This window comes from Dermacentor variabilis, chromosome 5, assembly GCF_050947875.1.
Source record: "Dermacentor variabilis isolate Ectoservices chromosome 5, ASM5094787v1, whole genome shotgun sequence".
NCBI classification, from domain to species: domain Eukaryota; kingdom Metazoa; phylum Arthropoda; class Arachnida; order Ixodida; family Ixodidae; genus Dermacentor; species Dermacentor variabilis.
In genome coordinates this window covers 71,076,402-71,097,807 of record NC_134572.1, presented here as the reverse complement: position 1 = coordinate 71,097,807, position 21,406 = coordinate 71,076,402, and the positions used below count along the sequence as shown (strand labels likewise).

The following is a 21,406-nucleotide window of genomic DNA, read 5'->3' as shown; positions in this document are numbered from 1 at the left end:
ACCACGTGCGCTCGCTGCAGATAACACAAACTTCTAGCATCGAAATGTTTGCAAGTGGCAGTCGGGAAAATGGTGGCATGGTTGAAGCTACGGGCTCGCATAAGATTGTCCACTTTCTCGTTATTTAGCGGCTGCTTCTTGCCCATATAACGTGCTGCAACACCGGTCAGTCCCGCAAATGTTGAAATGTCCTCCACCTGCATGCCATAGTGTTTGAGGAAATACGTTCTCCCCACTCATTTCGTCGTCTCGGAAGGCAGTGAAGGCACTTTTGTGCTTTCTGAGAAGGTCTGGTTTGCACAAGCGGCTTTGACTCAAGTACTGTCCGCGCACGTCTCTATACCTTCTCTCACACCCTTCTCTCTCCCTTCTTTCTCCCTTCCCCCAGCGTAGGGTAGCCAACCGGACTCTTGACTGGTTAGCATCATTGCCTTCCTTATATCCCTTTCCCCCTCTCTTGTCAGTACGCTATTTATATCTGGAACAAATGTGGCAGAGTGCGCGTGGTTACAGTACTCTGCTTGGCGGCATCAGAAAACTTGAGTACTCTCACTCTATTGCTGTATCCACAGTACAGCTTGTAAGTCTATATTAACGCTTTGGCAGAATTTTCGTCTAACTTTTGAGGATGTCAGTAAGCGTCCCTGTAATACGCAAGTTTCTGCGCAAACATGGTAGCTGCTCAACTCGTCACTCTGCAATTTATAGGAAGCGATTACACCACTCGATTTACGGGTACTGTGTGCGCGGAGTCATTGTTGCTAATCAGTGGCGCCTCAGGTATGTCTGGGTGTAAGGAGAAATGCTTCAAAATTTCTTTTGCAACAGTACATCTGTTTGATTTACCAGGAGAACGCACAAATGTTCCCTAATAATAAACGTATTAGGTTCGCTCAACGTTTTACGAGTTCGATTCTTAACGGCGTGCTGCTGGCGTTTCTAGCTGGGAAACGATATAATCACTGTCAATGCCGCCAGTTTAAGTGCCGATGGTGATAAGCTGTTAGAGAAGGTGGTAGAGCAATCTCTCGGTAAATTTCTGCAGAACCCCCCGCGGCAACTAAGTGGCTATGGCGTTGCGATGCTGAGTTCGAGGTCGCGGGTTCGATCCGGTACGTGGCGGTGCATTTCGATATGGACGAAATACAAAAGCGTTGGCGTACCTGTAGATTTACGTTCACTTTAAGGAACCCTGGGTGATCAAAATTAATCCGGAATTCCTAACTACGGCGTGCCTCGTAATCAGATCATGGATTTGACACGTAGTACCCCAGAATTTAATTCTAATTTGCCCTAATTTCTGCAGAAAATGTCTGCACGTTAATCATAGCTCACGTCTGCTCAATAAAAGTGTATTGGAAAGCTGTACGTAGGAAGACAGCAAAAATACTCATGCTTTCCACCGAAATGCAGAATGGTTACTAAAGGCAGAAATGTAATATTAACGAAATAAGTAATAACGAAAGTAACGACGAAAAATTGTGGTACCACTGAGGTGAGGAAATCGCATGGTTGATACCGAGTATGTTATTTGTGGACCTCGCTGCAGTTCTTAATGCGTACTAACGTGCTTGAGATCAACCAAATCAATACAGCATTGAGGCACTCACGACCATATTCCCGCTGATATGATTACATGACGTTAAAAAAATATGAAATGTATGTCCTGTCGGCAGCTATTTATAGACAGAACACGTGCTGAGGGACAAAATGGTTCATACCATATTTTGCAATTGGCTATATTTAAGAGGGTAGATGCACCAGTATTATATATATTTTTTTGCGACATATGGGTGATTAGCGGCGTGGTTCCATACTGATTGCTGGCCGACGTAAAATACAGGAAAAGTAAACGAATGCTGTCTGCAGATTTAATTGATGGACACCATGCTGAGTACAAAGTCTGAATATAAGCAACTCGACGTAAATATGGCCTGCTTTTCTATCTCAAGGCGCACACCTAACTGAAAAATTTCTCATTTAGCAGCCGTGTCGTTCATTGTGTCTTAGATTTTACAATTAGTACACTTCGGAACTTCGGTTCACTCTTCATGCTTGGTATATTTGGAAGGTCTTGTAATAAGTCAGCTATAAATTTTTACAATATAAGCAAACGTCACTTTTTGCACACGCGATCCCGGTGTACGTAAGAAAACAAAAAATTCATTCTTTTGTTTCTAGTTTCATGGGCGATGTTTCTTTAAAAAATACTTAATTTACATGCACCTCACACGCCTTGGTGTAAATGCTGTCACGATGAACATATCTACTTTCCACTTCATTGCCTTACTAGATTCGATGACCTCCACATGGCATTAACGTGAAACGCCTGCAAATTGTGATTACTCCCTGCGTAGGTGAATTGAGCTTCGTTTAACGTCGAAATCACTGATCCACATTAGCAAACAAACGCGATCGCCTGTGGCGTGGAAGTCCATAAAGACATCGTCATGAAGCCATTGCGCAGGTACCGTGGCATCGCAGAACCTTATAAAATAAGCCTGTCGCAGGCTTCGACGTAACTGCTTGTTTTTTAAATTCTTCTGCTTCTCGACTATGTCGACTGGACCTCGTTTTTGTAGCGAAACTATGGCTTGATTCCGAGAATGACCGATACCTAAGTTGCCAAAAAGGTCTGAAGAACAATAACAACTGATCCAAAGTTGTTAGCATACAAAAAAAAAACATAAATCGAAAGCTGCCGTCTGACCTGGTCGCCAGCTGAAAGCTACAAGTGTACCAGCGAAGAGCCGCAGTCTCACTACCTTTGCTGTACGGCCTCTTATTACTAGACTTTCTTATGACTAGACTATGACTTAGACTTTCTCTGCGATATAACCGTTCACTCCTAGTATGAGGTAACTCACCTGTAGGACTGATGTGACACGACGTGAAAACCCCCGGTTGACAGAAGTGGGACTTTATCTGCACGTTTCAAAACAAGTTAAATGATGGGTTCAGAGGCCTTGTTTCCGCAGTTTGACTAGCTTTCTATAAGAAAGCTGTGACGTGAAGCTTGTCATGGCAATAATTATGCAACTAGAAGAAACTTTAAGCAGTCGAACTATACGCATGCTTACTTCTCAAAATAACACTGTAGATACGTAGTGAATAGAACTAAATGTCATAAATTTCCACCGTCAGAAACGTTGCCCTCACAAAATAAAATTGGTGACACGCGTGACTAAAGTAACATGAAGGCAATTTGTAAAGGAAGGAATGGGACGCCCGTTTACTGGTTTCAATATTCCAGTCACAAGCCTAGTTTGAGCGCAGCTTACAGCTTCGTTTGTTGCAATTTTAACGATTCCTCATTTATACTGAGTTCCAGTGTTGCTGTGCTATAAGCACTACTATTCCTAGCTTTTGTCATAGCGGATTATTGGGCGATCGTTCGTGACCAAGACCTAATTTTGTTTCTTGAAAAAGTATAAGGAGCCCTACGAGACGTTTTGTAAGCTGCTTAAATGGCTAATCAGCTTAGGACTGGTTATGTGATACAGGGCTTCTTGCATGAAAACCACAAATCGCTAAAGAAAGTTCTTTCAATTTAGCAGGACCCTGACGTCGATTCTTGAGTCATGCGTTTTCTCGTCGCTATGCTCCGTATTGTAGACGCATTATAACGTAAGCAACAAAACTTATGCCAGGTAGCAAAATAAGTAATGACTGCCCTTCAAGAAGGCCGGGCTTTTTAAGCAGTAGAACTATACCAAAAGCTTGAAAAAAAGAAGAAAACATGAGTTCCCTTCTGCACTTTCACTGACCAACGATAATTTAGTTGTTACCTTCTCTTAAAGCAGTGACTGTTTCTATCAAAGCATCCATAGTAAAACTGATAGTTTCCCGATGTACTACGAGTATTCCTAGTTGAATTCTGTCGAGTCAAAAATCTCGTAGGGTTGCGCAGTGGTTGCGGTCACAAGCGAGGCTATGTTAGGACACTGCGGTCACATTCCCATGAACACGAAATGCAAAAATGCTTGTGTACGGACATTTTATCGGAACTTAGGCAATCGCAGGGTGGTCGAAACTAATTCGGAGTTCTCAGCAATGGCGTCCTTCGTGGACCGCACAGTACTTCATAAAACCCGTCAATCAATCAATGAGCAATCAATCGGTCAACCTGACGAGGTTGTCCTACTTAGAGGAACAGGAGTCGCTCGACACGCATCGTAGCTTACCTCTAGAGCGTCTCGGGAAGAAGCCTTGCTCTGGACGCCGTACGATTCCCACATTATCTTTAGATTTTTTACTGTTTCTCTTAATTGGTCGGCCTCTAACGTTTAGCAAACTCTTCTGCACCAAATTACGCTCATATACTTAAAGGACTAACGCTGAGGGATTCGGGATAAACTCATATCTGTCAAGCGGTCACAGTTCACGGTTACTGGCTTCGGGAACAAATTAACAATCTCCCCAGACTCGAGGGGCCCGAACGGCCAGATTTCAGATGATGGCCCTTCCGAGACACGAGATGACACGCGCTGCGATCGCGGCATCCGGCCACGCGCGTCGTCAAAAAAACGCGTCGCTATTGGTGAACCGCGCGAACAGACGAGCCAATCGCGACGCAGCGTGGGACGGCGGAAGCTCTCGGGAGACCGGCCTTCGTTTCGACTTCTGCGTTGATGTTGTTGCGTGGTTGATGGCTCGCCGTGTTGCCTGCGCACTTGTTGTCGTTATTCTTCCGACGTGTTTCGGTTGCTGGCTTCCTTTGCGGAGACGAGACACCGGTAGTGTGCAAGAATGCTGGCTTTCACCTGGGCCCACGTTGTCTGCGCGTTTAGGAATTGTAAACCTTAGTTTTCTGCCATCTCACCTTCAGTCACGTCACGAAATTACTTTTTATGTGGAAAGACCGGCAGAAACGCTTAGGAATGCTTTGAATGAATGAATGAATGAATGAATGAATGAATGAATGAATGAATGAATGAATGAATGAATGAATTAATGAATGAATGAATGAATGAATGGCAAGAACGATCCTCTTGTGGATGGGCTCATACGAAAATCCTACATTAAGTTGAGACATGTCCTTACAGCTGTCTTTGTCACCACTGCAGGGCTACTGAGTAGTTTAACCAGATTCTGTGCAATTCGATTTGCTAATTAAATTGGGAGAAGCTCATTTCGAAAAAAAATAATTTAGTGTCATTTCCTGCCTAATGGGCGTCTCTGAAAAACAAAAAAGAAAGAGTGACGTAAAAGGAGCCGACTGCTTGGGCAAGATACAGTACAAACTATATTGGGATCACGTTTTTCTTTAACAAACGGCGGGAAGTGATGATATGAGCACTCTGAGTTTCCGCCCGCCTTTGTCACAGGAGGAAATGCTGCTGGCAATGGTAAACGAGTTGAAACACGCCAGATATGAGGAGCAGAACTGCATCCGGGTTCCTGGACCTTGAATACGGGTAAATGGCGAATGCAAGCGAAGGTGATGGGAATGTCTCCAACAGACAAAAGTTAGTGCCGGCAGTCTTCAGTTCCAACAATTTTACGAATTTATTCACGTCTGCGTTGAAGTGGACGTGACTGCAGCTATGCCACTGCACTTAACAAGGTGCAAATAATTGCACGTGGTGTGAACAAAACACCTGCAGTCTGTTATCGTTCACACAAATTTAAGATTTTTTTATTCATGCAGAAACTCAGGTCGCACAGTTGGGCGTTACTGTAAGCGAGTCAAAACAGCAATAATACAAAAAAAAACATGGGAACATCAAGCACATTCAAAGTTGCACATTCAACTAAAGCTTCAATCTTCAAAGGGCGAGGAAAACATGTTTCAGGGAATGTCCATGACATTGACAATGAAGTTAATTTTGTCGATTAGTTGGCCGAGTACTCGTGCATTCTCCACGTTGAAAACAACTTGTTCTTAGTAAATTTCTAACAGCAAAGAAATATTTAGCGCAATACCTCTACTATATGTAACTAAGTCGGGTCATTTGTTGTGACTAATTTATTCTTCAAGGTGGGCCCAATATTGTTAAATGTGTATTTTAAGTCACTGTAAGCACTACAGCTCAATCGTCTTCGTCTAGCCCCTTAAGCTCGCGCATACGTGTAGCGATCACAGTTCCAGGTCACAAAAAAAATATACTAAGTGCCCTTCTACTCTGTGAAGAAGGATGACCAGCGGAGCTGTGTATGTGGGCCCCTTAATGGCGAACTGCACCTCCGGCGCGGGTCAGCCCGGCATTGAATTATCTTCGGGATCGAGCCACGCATGGGGAGTTTTTTTTTTTCTTTTTTGCTTACCACGCCCACGACACGAAAACTTCTTTGGACGGTAGAGGTGTACAGCCTCGGTGAGAAAAATCGCTCCCATACTACCACCTTGCTCAGCAAGGACTGTCACCGCAAGCGCAGACCAGAGCGCGAAGGATACAAATGAAAGAGTACAAGTTTTTCTTGCTTGAGGGCCTTGAAAAAGCTGTCTTTAATTGCTCAATGAACGAAGTTGCATGAATGGTCAAACAAACGTGTTTCTTCGCATATTCTTGAAAGCTGGCTTCTCCGCAATAAATACGTTTATGAGGGAAAGGAGCTCGGTCGTTGGCGGGACTCGTCTCCTCTGAAGGCAACACTATATATATATATATATATATATATATATATATATATATATATATATATATATATATATATATATATATATATTAAGAATGTGATAACCGTTGGAGATAGTCTAGCACCGGCTTACCAACAGCGAACAGCACGAGCTCTTTTGCACAGTAACCGTACAGGTTGTCATCGAGTTGCGGCGAAAAACACCAGGCAGGTCTGCTTCATTACATTAAACCCGCGTGTGAAGCGGAGCCATCCTGGCGATTAAGGGAGCAGATGAGATGAGAAGGTCATAATATTGTTCCAGGCAGCTAACGTGCACTGTCTCGCGACCCCGACAACGAAGGTTCCGGGATGGTGTAACGGGATCGTCGATATAATTCACAAGTCGGGTGGCGGTGATGATACGGTACGAAACTGGATACCGTGCAAGTAGTTTAGAAGAATGGCCAGGCTAGTGAGGTGGTATTCAAATCCAAACAAGGGAAACGCGGCAGGGAAAGTAAGTGTGGCCTGATCACTGTCACGTCGTGTATTTTTTTTAATTCTGGGATTTTACGTGCCAAAACCACGCTTTGATTATGAGGCATGCCACAGTGGGGGACTCCAGATTAATTTCGACCAACAGGGGATCTTTAACGTCCTCAATGCACGGGATACGGGTGTTCTTGCATTTCGCCCTCATCGAAATGCCACCGCGCGCGGTGGCCGTGATTTGATCCCGCGATTTGAGCAGCGCAACACCATTGCGGCTAAGCCATCGCGGCGGGTGTCATGTCTTCTGACGTCCCCGATCCTCGTTGGTCAGCAAACGAGCCAGCTGGAGACAATCTCCAGCGTATCGGGTCGTCGTCGTCGTCGTCGTCGCCATCGTCGTCGTCGTCGAGCGGCCACCGAAAAAGCCAGCTTGGGTCACTTGGTATGTGTCACTGGCTACGTGCTGTTCCTCAATGCATCTTTGATGCACATTTTTCAGCGTTGGCAATGCGGTATGTCGTTACATTGCTTCTACTCTGATTGCACTGACGTTGACATTGATCATGAGATGGGTTCTGGCGAAATTTAAAGCGAGTAGTATTCTCAGGACACTTCGCGCACTTTCCAGGGTCTGACTGTCTGTCTATCTGTGGCTCTAAAAGTTTTCCCACCAACTTGGCTCACTGGGTAGTCCATGGTTTAATGGTTAGGGAATCAGGCAGCTGTTCTGAGGGAGCCGCGTTCAAAACCGACAGTCGGGCCACTTGGGTAATGAGTATTACTCAATAGGTATCTGCCGCTCATCAATTAACTCGTTTCACGCCATCTTATCTTACTGCGCATGTGCCACTGCTTGTGTGCGGCTCCTCAATTAAACTCTACTACAGTAACTTTGGTCAATGGGTATGTTAAACTAGGTATGTTCCACACTCCAATAAACTTGTTTGATGTTAACTTCGATCACTGAGTATGTACAACTGGGCATGTGCCTGTCTTCAATACACCTCTTTAACACCAATTTGGGTCGCTGGGTAGGTGTGACTGGGTATGTGCCACAATATATGTGTTGCTTTTCAATACGCCCGTTTCGCACCAACTTGTGTGGCTACGTAAGTGCCACTGAATATATATGCCGATGTTCAGTGACAAAAAGAAAAATAATTTGAATTTCTGCCGTACTGGGCGTACTCGAATTCACGTCATATATATTCGCACAGTCTTGTCTGGTCGTACATTCGTACACGTGCCTTGTGGGGACTTCGCTACGGCTACGCGAGGAGGCGCAGCCTGTCCAGAGGGAAGCGCGAGAGAGGAGCTCGGCTGCATACACGCCTCACTCATGACGCGTTTCGGTGGTAGCAGTACGTGTGTCGATGCATTGCGTCAATGCTAATCACACTGACGTCGGCATTCATCGCGAGATGGGTTCTGCCGTATTTCTGACATCGCACCATCCTCGGTATCGGCCCACGAGAACGACCAGATTACTCGTTACAGAAAACTGGGTTGAACTTGTCACGCATTAAAAGCAGGCTAGGGCCCTCGGTCTTGCCCTTATTCAGCACCGTCGGAAGGGTAGGCAAATACAAAAAAATAAGAATATTTCTGAACCAAACTATAGGCAACCGAAAAAGCTAAGGCTGGCGAGCCCGTCACGAACAATGAAAGTAATTGCCAAGAGGCGTGCGTAGATCGTGGTTGGCGACGGTCCCAGTCTGCACCACAAGCGCGGTCACAACGTTCCTTGTTCGATTCGAAGGCGCTTCCGCTTGCACTTCCTGTGGCGGCACCTTACCTACAAGTGGATCCGTTAAACACTTTGCTGTTCATGCAGCGCTTTCTCACGACGAATCAATGACGTGTTGTCGCGAAACACCGCTAAGCCAGGTGTATCTCTGCGGCTTATAAATGAAAAATCGAAACTGAAACTGCGAAGTTTTTCTAGCTCTCGCGTGATCAGAGCCGATCGCAAACGGTGCATTTGGAAGCCGAGCAAGGTGTACCGTCTTTGCACGTTCCTACGTTTGTGTATGTGATTGGGGGGGGGGGGGGTGAACGAACGTTTCCATCGTCTCAAGCCGCGAGTTCCCGCGAGCCATCGAAAACCAAATAATTGTTCACACTTTCCATGTCTACGTCTTTAAACGCTTTGCATTAGTGCTCAGGCTTCGGCTAAATTTTACACATGTTTATTGAGCACCGAACAAGAGATATGCATCTGTGTCATCGTTTATTTGCGATATTGTGTGCAATAAAATTAAGCGTTCTGTCGTGCGTTCTTACATTTGTGTGCGGCAATGTTCGTTTCAATAGTTATAAGTCGCGAGCTGCTACGAACGGAGAGCGCATTCTGCTGGAAGCCACGCCAATCCAAGACAGGGACAATGGCAAGCCGCCTGTGTTTTCCCATAAACTAGGCCTTCTGCCATCGATATCGAGAACCAAACGCAAGACATCCAAGGTATCTCTTGAATTTTCATGCCGCGGTGAGCTGAAAGGTAGAGAGAGTTTACAATACCATTGACTTCCCTCGAACGGCTGACCATTCAGCCTGCAGTGGGTATATTAGGTCGGGTTCCGCCATGTCGGGCGATATGAATAGCTTCCTGGAACGGAACTCTTCGGGAGACCTCGAGAAAAACCGCTTATGCGGCAATAACACCGGCATGAAGTGGCACACTTAAAACACACGTATGGCCAATAGTTTCACTGCAACAGTTATCTAAATACCCCTTATCCATTTTATGGAGATGGTAGGCTGTTGGGCTAGCAACTAAATTTGTCTTCCCCTTTCCCTCTTTTTCTTTGAAGCGAAGTTTTTTCTGCCTTTCTCCCCTGGGTTCGACGAGGGTCGAATTGTCGCCTTGAGGGCTCAGAGGGGGGTTTCAGGCATATAGTTTCCTACTGCGATAGTTTCCCTGCCACATATTTTTGTGCTTGTGGCTTCACACGTTCTTGTAGCTTTATTCACTGAGCTCCATCATCTACCTTTATTGGCCTAAATTTCGAAGAAATTTTACATTTCTAAGCACAGAAATAAGACCCTACGCACAAGCATATTCATTGTAAATTGTTGCATTTGTAACGCGATATTTTTTTGCAATGGAAACGTTTAAAGCCATTTAAAGCCATATGGACAAAGTTTAGGCGAATCCTTGTGCTACTCGTCATTCCCATGCTATAGCTGAACCGCCATGCTTGCAGTGCCAGCGCCAGAGTTCCCTCTAGTAATCTTAGTAGAAAATTCCATAGCTTCGGCTCTCGCACTACAGAAGCGTAGGCACGGACGACCCGTCGCGGTTGCTTAGAGGCTATGGCGTTGAGCTGCTGAGCACGAGGTAGCGGGATCGAATCCCGGCCACGGCGGCTGCATTTCGATGGGGACGAAATGCGAAAACACCCGTGTACTTAGATCTAGGTGCGCGTTAAAGAACCCCAGATGGTCCAAATTTCCGGAGTCCCCCACTACTGCGTGCCTCACAGTGAGATCATGGTTCTGACAAGTAAAACCCCATATTTTTTTTTTGTAGGCATGGACGAAAATAGCTACGTGTTAGCACAAGGATATAGCTTAGTAATAAAGAAATTACGGAGCCTGACGGCGGAATCTGAACCCCGGACCTCGCAGCGCAGCAACAAGATGCCGTACCCATTAGGCCACATACGCTACCCCCCCCCCCCCCCCCCCCTTCAATATGGTATTTATTGCAAATATAAACGCGCACCTCCATTAAGTATATACATAGCGGCCAAAACAGCCATGGCCGTGTCTACAAGCACGAAACAAACACTTAACAAAGCTATTCATAAAGCTGCGCGACATTAGGCGTGTGCAGCACGATGGAATAACAACCTTGCCAGCCCTTCTCTCAACCAACCACTGCTTTGAGGTGCACGTGGTGTGCTCTGCGTCAAATAGCAACAATTTCGTTATAAAAGTGAGCGAGCTCCGGTTTCCCGCATCCTTTCCTTGTGGGAGCTAGCGCTTTTAGACGCTATACGCGCGTGACATATTGCACCGCCTTCGGTATCGACCCAGGTTGGCGGTATAGGAAGGACGCACTTGTCGCGTGTAGGGCATAGCACTAGACTGTCACTTGTACACTGTTCTGCTTTCATCAGTCTAGTGTTTATCACCGAGTTGTCAGTGTTATCAAGCTATCGCTCAGCGCAAGACGTACCTACTGTATTCGAAATTTCTTTAATGCTGTCGTTTAGAGTAGAGAGTTTTATCCTAAAAGCAAATTGCGCGCGCTAAGCGAACTGTCTTTTATATTCTAGAATGTACGCGTAAACGAAGTGGTAGCTTAGTGGCATGGCGTTCCGATGCTGTCCTAGAGGTAGCAAGTTAGCTTCCCGATGGGAACGGAATGGTAAAAACGCTCGTATTCGTATATATTTAGGTGTGTGTTAAAGAATCCTAGGTGGTCAAAATTATTCCGGAGTCAGCCACTACGGCGTGCCTCATAGTTATCGTGGCTCTTGCACAGAACACCCAAGAAATTATTTATATTTTAATGTGCGCAAGCACCCGTGACCATTCTGGAATGTGTGGTGATGCATCTATACATTGAAGATGGATGACATGTCAGTTTAGATTTCGGCGATGATGTTGACGTTGCTTACCTTGCTAGGCACAACTTCGCCTATAAGGAATTCGACTCTTAACCTATAGTGTCGGCAGTGTCTGGTTCTTCCCCGTTACTAGAAGAGTTTTGCGAAACTCTTCGGCCATTTTTGCAAGCGAAGAAAGAGCACACATCCAAGAATTGATGCACTCATTCCTGTCCCTCAAGAAACACGCACCTGACTACGTGCGAAAGAACGCAATTTTTCGAGCATATTGTCATGGGAAGGTTTAACATCACGGGAGTCTTCGCTTCTACCCGGGCAAGAGCGTCTCGCATCACTTTCTCGGCCCCTCAATAAAAGTAGGATAATTGTGTTTTGGATCCACGCAGAGCGGTCGAGTTCGAATCGAACTGCAAAAGTGCCAAGGGTGCCAGGTCAGCACAAAAAATAAAAATAAAAATAAAATAACGGGTGAATTATTCTAGTGCTTCTGCAGATCAGTACTACAGGCTAGTCACGTTCATTCCCTATATCGACGAGTTGAGAGGCTATCTCGAGTGCCGCTTTGTAAGCCGCCTGACAACAATTCAGAGCTTACCATTTGTCTTACCAAGGCACGTCGCCAAGGGTAAACTTAAGTCTGCACAGCCCGCTTTTGAGTTTTACGTCAGAGATATGAGAAAGGCCCATATCCCTATGCTAAAAGGTGAATGGGAGATCTGGAAAAAAAATAGGGGGCCATGATGGACGCTCTAGTTGAATCCGACAGAGACTTGTTCCCAAAAGTTCATACACTCCTCAATTTATCGACCAACGCTTGGCATTGAAGATAGTGAATACACAGTTGCCAAACATGACAGCTAAAGAGCGGCTTAATCAGCTCGCTCTCAGTGTAGTGTTATCTCTGTTCTGGCCAAACACGGCTTTGCATGGACCCTGTGACGCCACTGGTTAAAAGGGATAATAAGCGACTGCATAATAAACAGAGGGGCTTTTTTGGGTACGTGGCTACAGAGGAGTGGCGTCAGTCTTTCGCTTGTACTATGGCTCTACAGGAGTGGACACGACATGGTGTCCGAAGTGGAATCGACCTCCCCCTTCTATAGTTGCCATTGCGGCGTTCACCCTGCATCGGTCGGCGCGATGATGGTCCCGCCAGCGGTAGCCTACTCCCCTCCCCCCCCCCCCCCAGCGACGTCGTTGAACTTCGATCGGACTTCCGAATGGCCAAAATGGATTATGTCATTCCATGACTACTGCTACGCGTCAGGGCCAAACGACAGAACGGAGGAAGCCCAGGCGAGGACGGTTTCGTACACCATGGGCAGGCAGGCCAGAAAAATTTTTCAGACGTTCGGCCGTACCGAAGTCGAGTCTCGAGGCTACGAGACGGTGAAGAAAAAGCTTGAAGCCCATTTTGTGGCCGCGAAGGCTATAGTCTATGAAAGTGCAAACTTCCATCGCCGGAAGCAAGAGCCCGGAGAAAGTGCGGACAACTTTGTGACAACCCTGCATGAACTTGTCGACCGCTGTGAATTGGCAGACTTCGGAGAGCGAATTATCCGCGATAGATTTGTTTTCGACCTCGAAGACACACAGTTGTCGTAAGCGGTTCAGCTGGATGCTACCATTACGCTAGCAGCTGCTCTGGTGAGGGCCAGAATCAAGGAAACGGTTCACCAGCGGCAACTGGAACTCCGGGCCGTCAGCAACGAGGCGACAACCGGCGAACTTGACACGGGCCAACGAACATCGAGGAAACCGTCCAGCGACTGGGAGGGTGCGACCACAGAACTGCAACTCCAGTCGCTCCAGCGGTAATCGCAGGGACAGCGGCGACTGCAACGGTACCAGTTCTGCGGACGTTCGAGCCACCCGAAAGCCCGATGCCCTGCACGTCTACTACCGGACTGTGGAATCAAACGACATTTCACCATGGTGTGACACTAGAGAGTGACAGTGGGCACGGCGGACCATGGACGTGCATGTGGCTCAACAGGCCATTCTTCTTCTGCTTCGTGCAGGTGCTCGTTCTTGGCCTGTCCGGAACGGATTGCAGTTTTACACCGGCAGGCCAGCAAAATATGTCAGAACCTACCAAGTGTATTCACGACACAGCTGCTTCATCGGTGCTATATCGACGTCACGCTGACATTCGCCATGGAAACTTCAACTCGAGCACCACCTGCATATCGTGTGACGTCAACGCATAGCCTTATAAAGGAACAGCTGCAACCGTACACTTGCAGTGAGCACTGTAGACCATCGACAGGCATGTGGCTTAACAGACCATTCTTCTGCTTCGTGCAGGTTAGTTATTACTCCACTTCAATTAAGAGTGACTACCACTGTCTTGTGGTCTTGCCGTGCCCCTGGCGATATGCCATTGTTGCATATAACATGCTCTGCGCAGTTCTACTTCTACTGTGTGGATATGTTGAATTAACTCCAGCAAAATAAACTGCCTAAATATGTATCGGCGCTTAGAACGCAGCAGTCAAATTTAGAAAGGCTGTTTGCCAATTAGGGTACTCGTTTTTCTGCTTTAAAAAAAAACGCGCCGCACGAGTGGATGATCTTGAACGCACTGTTAAATCCCTCAAAGCCAAAATCGTTCTTCTGGAAGATAGGAGTAGGCGTTCAAATCTGGTAGTCTTTGGCGTTCGCGAAGACGCCACGAAAACTGATGCTGTGCTTAAGGATCGTGAATTTTCTCAGAAGCTTAACGTGCCCGGCCACTCGATCGGAAGAATTCATCGCCTAGGCAAACTAGGCCAGGAGAGGCCAGTCATTCTTTTCGTACAGGATTGCAATGAGAAGGAACAAATTTTAAATTGTGCCCACAAGTTATAGGGCACGAGGATTTACATCCAAAATGATTATTCACGGGATACTCTCAGGAAGCGAAAGTTGCTGTGGGATAGTGCGAAAGCGGAAAAAGAAACAAAGGAAAGAAAGTCACTTTGATAACCGACAAACTGCGCATAAACAAAGACTTGTTAAGATGGGTCGAAGCCGCGAACAGAAGAACTCAAATTCATGAAGACCGAAACACTTTGAACAATGATTGACTTCATTCCACTGACGCCAAAAACTGCGAATCCTAAATACCAACGCCTGTAGTGTTCTGAACAAGAGTGATCAACTTGAGGCGATTATTCTTGGACGCAACCTGCACATTGTCGTAATCACTCAAACGTGGCTGCATCACGGAATTTTATAAGGACGTCTTTCCACCAAATTACCGGGTCTTCCGTCGTGACAGACCTACGAGAGGCGGCGGGTGTAGCGATCTCTTGTGTCAAGCTGATAGCATCGAGACCATCTCTTTAAAACTTTCCTTGCGGAATACATCTATGTTACTATTTGCTGTATATCGTGCATCTGATTCGGCTGCACATTTACTACATAATCTACACGAACACATGGTGTCATTTACACACGAAGAAACATTTTATCGGTGATTTTAATCTCCCAGGAATTGATTGGGTACATGGCTCCTTCAGCTTCCTAATGAATTCACATGTTAATTACTTGCGGGACATTACCTTAAAGCACAACCTACAGCAAGTTCTGACACAACCGACACGAACTTGTGCCGCATCGTCCACAATACTTGATTGTGTCTTTGTAAGTCGGTCCCTCGAACAGTTCTATTTCCGTTGAAAAATGAATTTCTGATCGTGAGCGTGTCTACTTCTTGCTCCCTTGAACTAACCTGAACTAATCAATGCAACGTTGCTGCTTTCAGAGATTTCTCGCACGCCAGGGACGAAAGCGTACTTGACTATTTGGACTTTCATCTTAGTAGCTTCAATTGACATGACACCGTTAAGCTTTGAAACGACTTTAAAAACATTTGTACCTATTGCATTAATAACTTCATCCCTAACAAAACTAAGAAAACGTCTAAAGCTACACCCTGGATGACGCGCGAAATCTTGCACACCAAAACGAACGTCAAGCGCTTAGGACGACAAGGTAGTTCTCGTGTCACAGTTGCTACCTTTCAAACAAAATTAAGCCAAACAATCAGCAATTCCAAACTGCACTACTTTCAGCATGTGTTGGCGAAGTTTATTCGGACTGCCCCTAAAAAGTTCTGGGACTTTCTTAGCAGAAAACGCAAATCACTCAACCAGATTTTGCACGACGCTAATCGAGAAACAGGAAGTTGCGGAACAGTTTAAGAGGTACTTTAACAGTATTTTTATGACCTCGTCAGATCTCCCTCTTTCTGACCGCATCACGCACAATGATGAATATGATATAGTTTCAATGTCTGGCGTTTTTTCTATGCTTTTAAATATAAAAACGAAATCAATTCCTGGGCCAGACAGCATATCCTATGCTTTTCTTCATAGATACGCTGAACTGTTATCCCCGTTCTTAGTTATATTTCGCGTATCTTTGTCTTCAGCTGTGCTTCCTAGAGACTGATCACTGCCCGTGTTATCCCAGTACTAAAAAATTAAGGATGATTCCACTCTAATAGCAAACTATCGTCCCATATCACACATCTCCTCTTGTTGTAAACTTTTAGAGCTATCATAGCTAATTAAGTTAACAAGTTTCTTGGAGACGGACATTTTTTCACCCCTTGTTGCGTACTCCAGGGTAGCGTACCGTACTGCTGCCGAGAAGTAGCGACGCCTGCCTATCGAAGCTCGAGCGACATTACTTATTGGGTAGCGTGGCGTTGTCGGCGGGCTGCAGGCATCCGGTAGATCATGGCGACCAAGCAGGGGCGAGACGATTTGCTATTGCGAAACTTGCACGGTTTATTCAAAGGTAGTTGAAAGAAAATAAGGAAAGCATGAAGTATGAAGTCTCAAGAAGTATATCAAAGTACATTTCGGAGCCCCTTAAATAGCTCTCTACAAGTGTGGGCGGGATCTTGCTTCCATTGATGACACGTGACAGGCACGGAGAGAGGGCCCCTCCTCCTGCAATACCAAGCACGGGCAGGAGAGGTCGATCCTCTCATCGACGAATCCGGGGAGAAGGTCGGGTGAATGACCCCTCCGGTGCACGTGGGCTCCGGTTCAGAGAAGGTCCGGTGAATGACCCCTCCGGTGCACGTGGGCTCCGGTTCAGCGAAGGTCGGGTGAATGACCTGTCGCCACGTGGTGTCAGACGCCAACCCTAACACCCTGCAGCACGGCTTCCGGAAGGGCTTTTCTGCTGTAACACAATTAACTACTGTTATTCATGATTTCGCTAGCCTAGTGGACAAATCTGGACAAATTGACGTCATATTTTTGGATTTCAAGAAAGTATTTGAGCTCCGTTGCACATTCAAAGCTAATAAAAAAATTGAGCTGCTCAATTTACTCGCCTATATTATAAATTGGATTGCTGCTTATCCTACTAATCGCAGGCAATTTGTTGTTATTGATACTTACTCTTCTAGTGAACTTCCAGTTACTTCGAGCGTTCCGCAGGGTAGTGCTTTAGGGCCGTTGTTATTTAACATATAGTTATTTAACGTATATATTAATTGCATCGTTGACACTGTTACTCCTACTGTAAAAACTAAATTGTTCGCTGACGACTGTTTGCTCTTTAGGGAAATTACCTGACGTCAAGATCAAACCACATTACATGCCAGCCTTCAAAACATACAATCTTGGCGCGCTCATCGGGACATGTAACTTAATACAAGTAAAACATTTTTCATGAAAATCACGAACAATTTACTAAGCTATCATTTGCCTACAGCCTTGCACCTCAGCCGCTTAACGAGGTTAGCGAATACAAATACCTAGTCGTTACATGAACCAATAACCTTTGCTGCATCTCCCATGTTTCTTACTTATGCGCCTCTGCTTTCCGAAAACTTTGCCTGCTCAGACACAAGTTAAAACATGCTTCCGCTGAAACTCGTTTAATTGCTTATAGGTCCCTTGTTCGTCCTAAAATGTAATATGATGCTAGGATATGGGATCCTTATACTAAAAAACAACATTGATGCCCTAGAAATGATTCATCATAAAGCAGTAAGGTTTATCTTTTCGAAATATCACTTAACCGACTCTCCAAGCCGGCCAATGATTAAACATAATATTCAAACGCTGCAATTAAGAAGGAAAATCCCGACTTACATTTCTCTTTTTTCTTACTTAATGAAGGCAAATAGTCTCTCGCTCCCCAGCCTTACCTACATCCACTAACGGCCCGCGGAACAAGACATCGTCACCATGCGCCACTAACACAGTGACAGAACTAACGTTTTCAGATATTATTTCTTTCTTCGCACAATAACAGAATGGAACAGTCTGTCCGTTGAACTGACCAGCACTGACTCGATTGAACATTTATCTAAATAAATTGACTGAGTTTTTCATGTTTAATTAACCTGTTGTTGAACCTGTTGCCTTATGAACCTGTTATTGTTATTGTTTCTGTTGTTTTTCTGGTTAATTAATGATTGGTACTTTTGCACTACTGAAGCTGTGTTGCATAAAATGACTTTGTTGTTTCGTCTGTATAATGTAACGTTTTACTTTTCTAACGTGCTTGTAGCAATATATTTGTCTTGTACTTCAATTCTGCATGTTCTGCTTTATTATAAATGTACTTTACCTCTTCTGCTTGGGCCTTCCAGGTGCTGCAGTATTTCATGAATAAATAAAAATAAATAAAATAAAATAAACAGAAAACAACTAGGTGGGCCTGCAGTCTATTCTAGAATGCGACCGACAAAACTTTTTTTTTCGGCACATTCAATGGCTCAAATGCCAGATACGCAGAAGTTTCTATCAAAGGCGTACGCGTAAGTGAGAAAATTGATTCAAGAGCGGAAATCACTGTCGTTCCGCCCAAATTCGCCGGTGCACCGCCTCGTATAGACAGGTCACAAGCTGTATTGAGAAGCACTGCCAATCGGCGCCTCGAAGTAAATGGTTGTTTTTCAGCAGATATTGTTTGGAAAGGTAAAACAACGCGACAAATATTGCACGCTGTAGAGTCAAAGTTTATGAGCAATCTTGCTGACCTATCAGCACCGCTTTGTAGCCTTCTCTTAAAGGGCTGTGAGGGACACTGGGGCCTGCCTTAGCAATAATCGTTAGTCTCTCTGAAAGAATTGATCCCCTCTGCGCAATGCGTCGCATAACTCGACTACGACTGTCGCCATGCTGCAATCCGGTCACCGCTACTCACCCAAGGAAACAGGGTACGGATAAAAGACAGCTAAATTCCGGCAACTGTGTCGAGTCCAGTCCTGTGGTCTCGTTATTATCGGGTGGGGACAGCCGAGGGGATTGAGCTGGAGACAAACAGACGGGCGTTGGTCTCGCACAGTGAGCGAACGGTGCGAACGACCCGTCATGTGAATTTCTTGCGACTCCAAACGTTGCAGGGCAATCCGAGGAATACAAGGTCTCGGCACAGCCTTCTACGCTCAATTCAATGCCGGCTGCTTCATTGGAGGACGGGCGACCTGGTGGTTATATGACACGCTACTGTCGAGAAATGAGGCCGCCACAGCGACAGGGCTACAAGTGAGAGCTGCGTACTGTAGGTCGATACTGATTCATCTGTTTTCTATGTCCTAACACTTCCTTAAAAAAAAATGAAGAGGTAGTGTTATCGGTTATCTCTGCTTTGGCCACGCAAGGGTGTGCACCAGCCCTGTAACGTCACCGGTGAAAAGGGATAGAGTGCTGCTGTCTAATAAAGACGAGATTTTTTGGGGGGGTTAGGTGGATATACCGGAGTGGCGTCAGTCTTTCGCTCGCATCACCGCTCTACAGGAGTGGCCACGTCGACACTCAGGTCCATGCATCCCCCTGGTTGCCAGTTAACGTCGACGAAGTTATTTGCGCGTTTATGGAGAAGTCACGGCGTATGAAAATCGCGCTATGCAGCAAATACTGGAACCCGGGGCGAAAACGAAATCATACCAAAGCAAAATGAACTGTATTTAAGAGGAAGCTTTAGCTCGGGCCCAAGTGCGACGTGGCCTATTCAAATACATGTAAAGGCAAAAACGCTTTTCTGAGATAACCTCTGGACCGATTTTAATCAAATTTGCTACATTTGAGAGAGAAAGTTAAATTCTAGTGACTCTTGTAAGCGTAATTTCAATTTAGGAACTGAATCTTGTTAAAAAAAATTTCGAAAATTCGCGTTCGAAAACATATAAGCACGAAGTTTACAAATTGATAGCTCTGCATCAAGAGCAGATATCGCCGTTCTGTAAACGGTATCCATTAGATCATTGAAAGCGGACAAGTTCGATATGTCATCTTACACCTTAACTGGATTTGTTACGTTGTTTATAAGGGTTCTGCAAAAGCTGCGTTTCCATGATACAAATTGTTTTTAGATTCATGTGTAACATATCAATTTTGTTCGCTTTAGATGTACTATTAGTTGCAATTCACAGAATTGTGGTATCATTTTTTATTCCTGAGTTACTGATTTGTAAAGTTGGTAGTTTCGTTCTGGAAATTTTCGATTTTTAATATAATATAATTTTTAATAAAATATTGATGGCCTAAATCAAACATTCGAAACCAATATTCACTAAATTTTAAGGTTTTCTTTTAAATGCAACAAACCTCGCCAAATTTGGTGGTGTGGTTGCCGAGAAAAACGAACATGTATTTAGATAGGAGCACCCAAGCTAAAGCTTCCTTTTAAGGAAGTGCCTATATTTTAGTCTTACTGTCGAAATAACGTAGGCAGGAGACGGCTTGGCGTACTTTAATGGCCAGCCAAACAGGACGCCATCAAGACAACTGGTGACGTACCCAACATAAAGAGAGTGCCAATTTACACTGACTCGCGTAGTGTAGTGAAACACCATAAGCAAGTAATAAGAACCCTACAAATATGTCAAGAGAGGACATAGACTACCCAAATTTTCACTCCTTAGTATCGAGGTGCAATGGGTGGAGGAACATGGTTGAAATCATTCGCATGACACGGCAGACTAACTATCTCGATCACCTGCCTTACCTGGGACATCTGTGTCCCTTCCGCCGGTCCCTTCCATCGGTTACCTGTGCTTTCCACAAAACACTGAAGTCTACCGCCAATGGGACACACGCGCCTTGATCTCCCCGTGTCTCTGCTTTATTCCCAGGCGCAAGAAGTATCTCTTTGGACGCTTTGGGATGGAGTGGCCCTTACACCACCCGTCACCTGTGTTTGGGGATCGACAAAAGACGACCAAGGAAGGTGCCCCAAGTCCTTGGCTGCTATGTCAACGTCAGATGCTAGACGCCTGCTTTGGATGTGTCCTGGAACTCGGGCGACCAGAATTAAGAGTTTAAGGAAGGTTAAACTGAAGCCAAACCTATCCGAAAACTATTAACACTGGATAATGGATAATAAACCTGCGAAGGCACTGCTGCAGTTATTGCACAATGCAGGGCTGGAAGCTTTTATCTAACTTTCTTTCATTATTTATGCCCAACGGCAATACTTCCGAAAAGAAAAATTATGCCGTCTTCTCAGTGAATAATCTCGTGCTTCCTAAATCTTCAAATACATACATTGTGGCATGCATCGCTGAATAAGATACTCTAATTGAGCTTGAACTCGTGTCCCTGTCTATTGTTGCGTCCTGTTGCTTGTTCCTATGTTAAGCTAGCTACATAATTCACCAACCTGTCATATGTTTGAAGTTTAGACGTTTGACGTTTAGACGTTTAACGTTTAGACGTTTAACGTTTAGACGTTTTTCTGGTGCATTAAAAACGAGACTATTAACAGAAAGACGGACTACAGCTGCACATAATTATGTCATCCTTATTTGATGTCCCTTCAC

The 21,406-nt window shown here is 45.2% G+C and overlaps 1 long non-coding RNA gene across 1 annotated transcript in view; it reads left to right on the top strand.

Annotated features, from left to right (window-relative positions):
- LOC142582775 (uncharacterized) overlaps positions 1-21,176 on the top strand; it is a 69,386-nt gene extending 48,210 nt beyond the window's left edge. Inside the window, exon 2 of the long non-coding RNA XR_012828485.1 lies at positions 20,720-21,176. This is a non-coding gene — a long non-coding RNA (uncharacterized LOC142582775). The remainder of the gene's footprint in view (positions 1-20,719) is intronic.
- Positions 21,177-21,406: the final 230 nt, after the last annotated feature.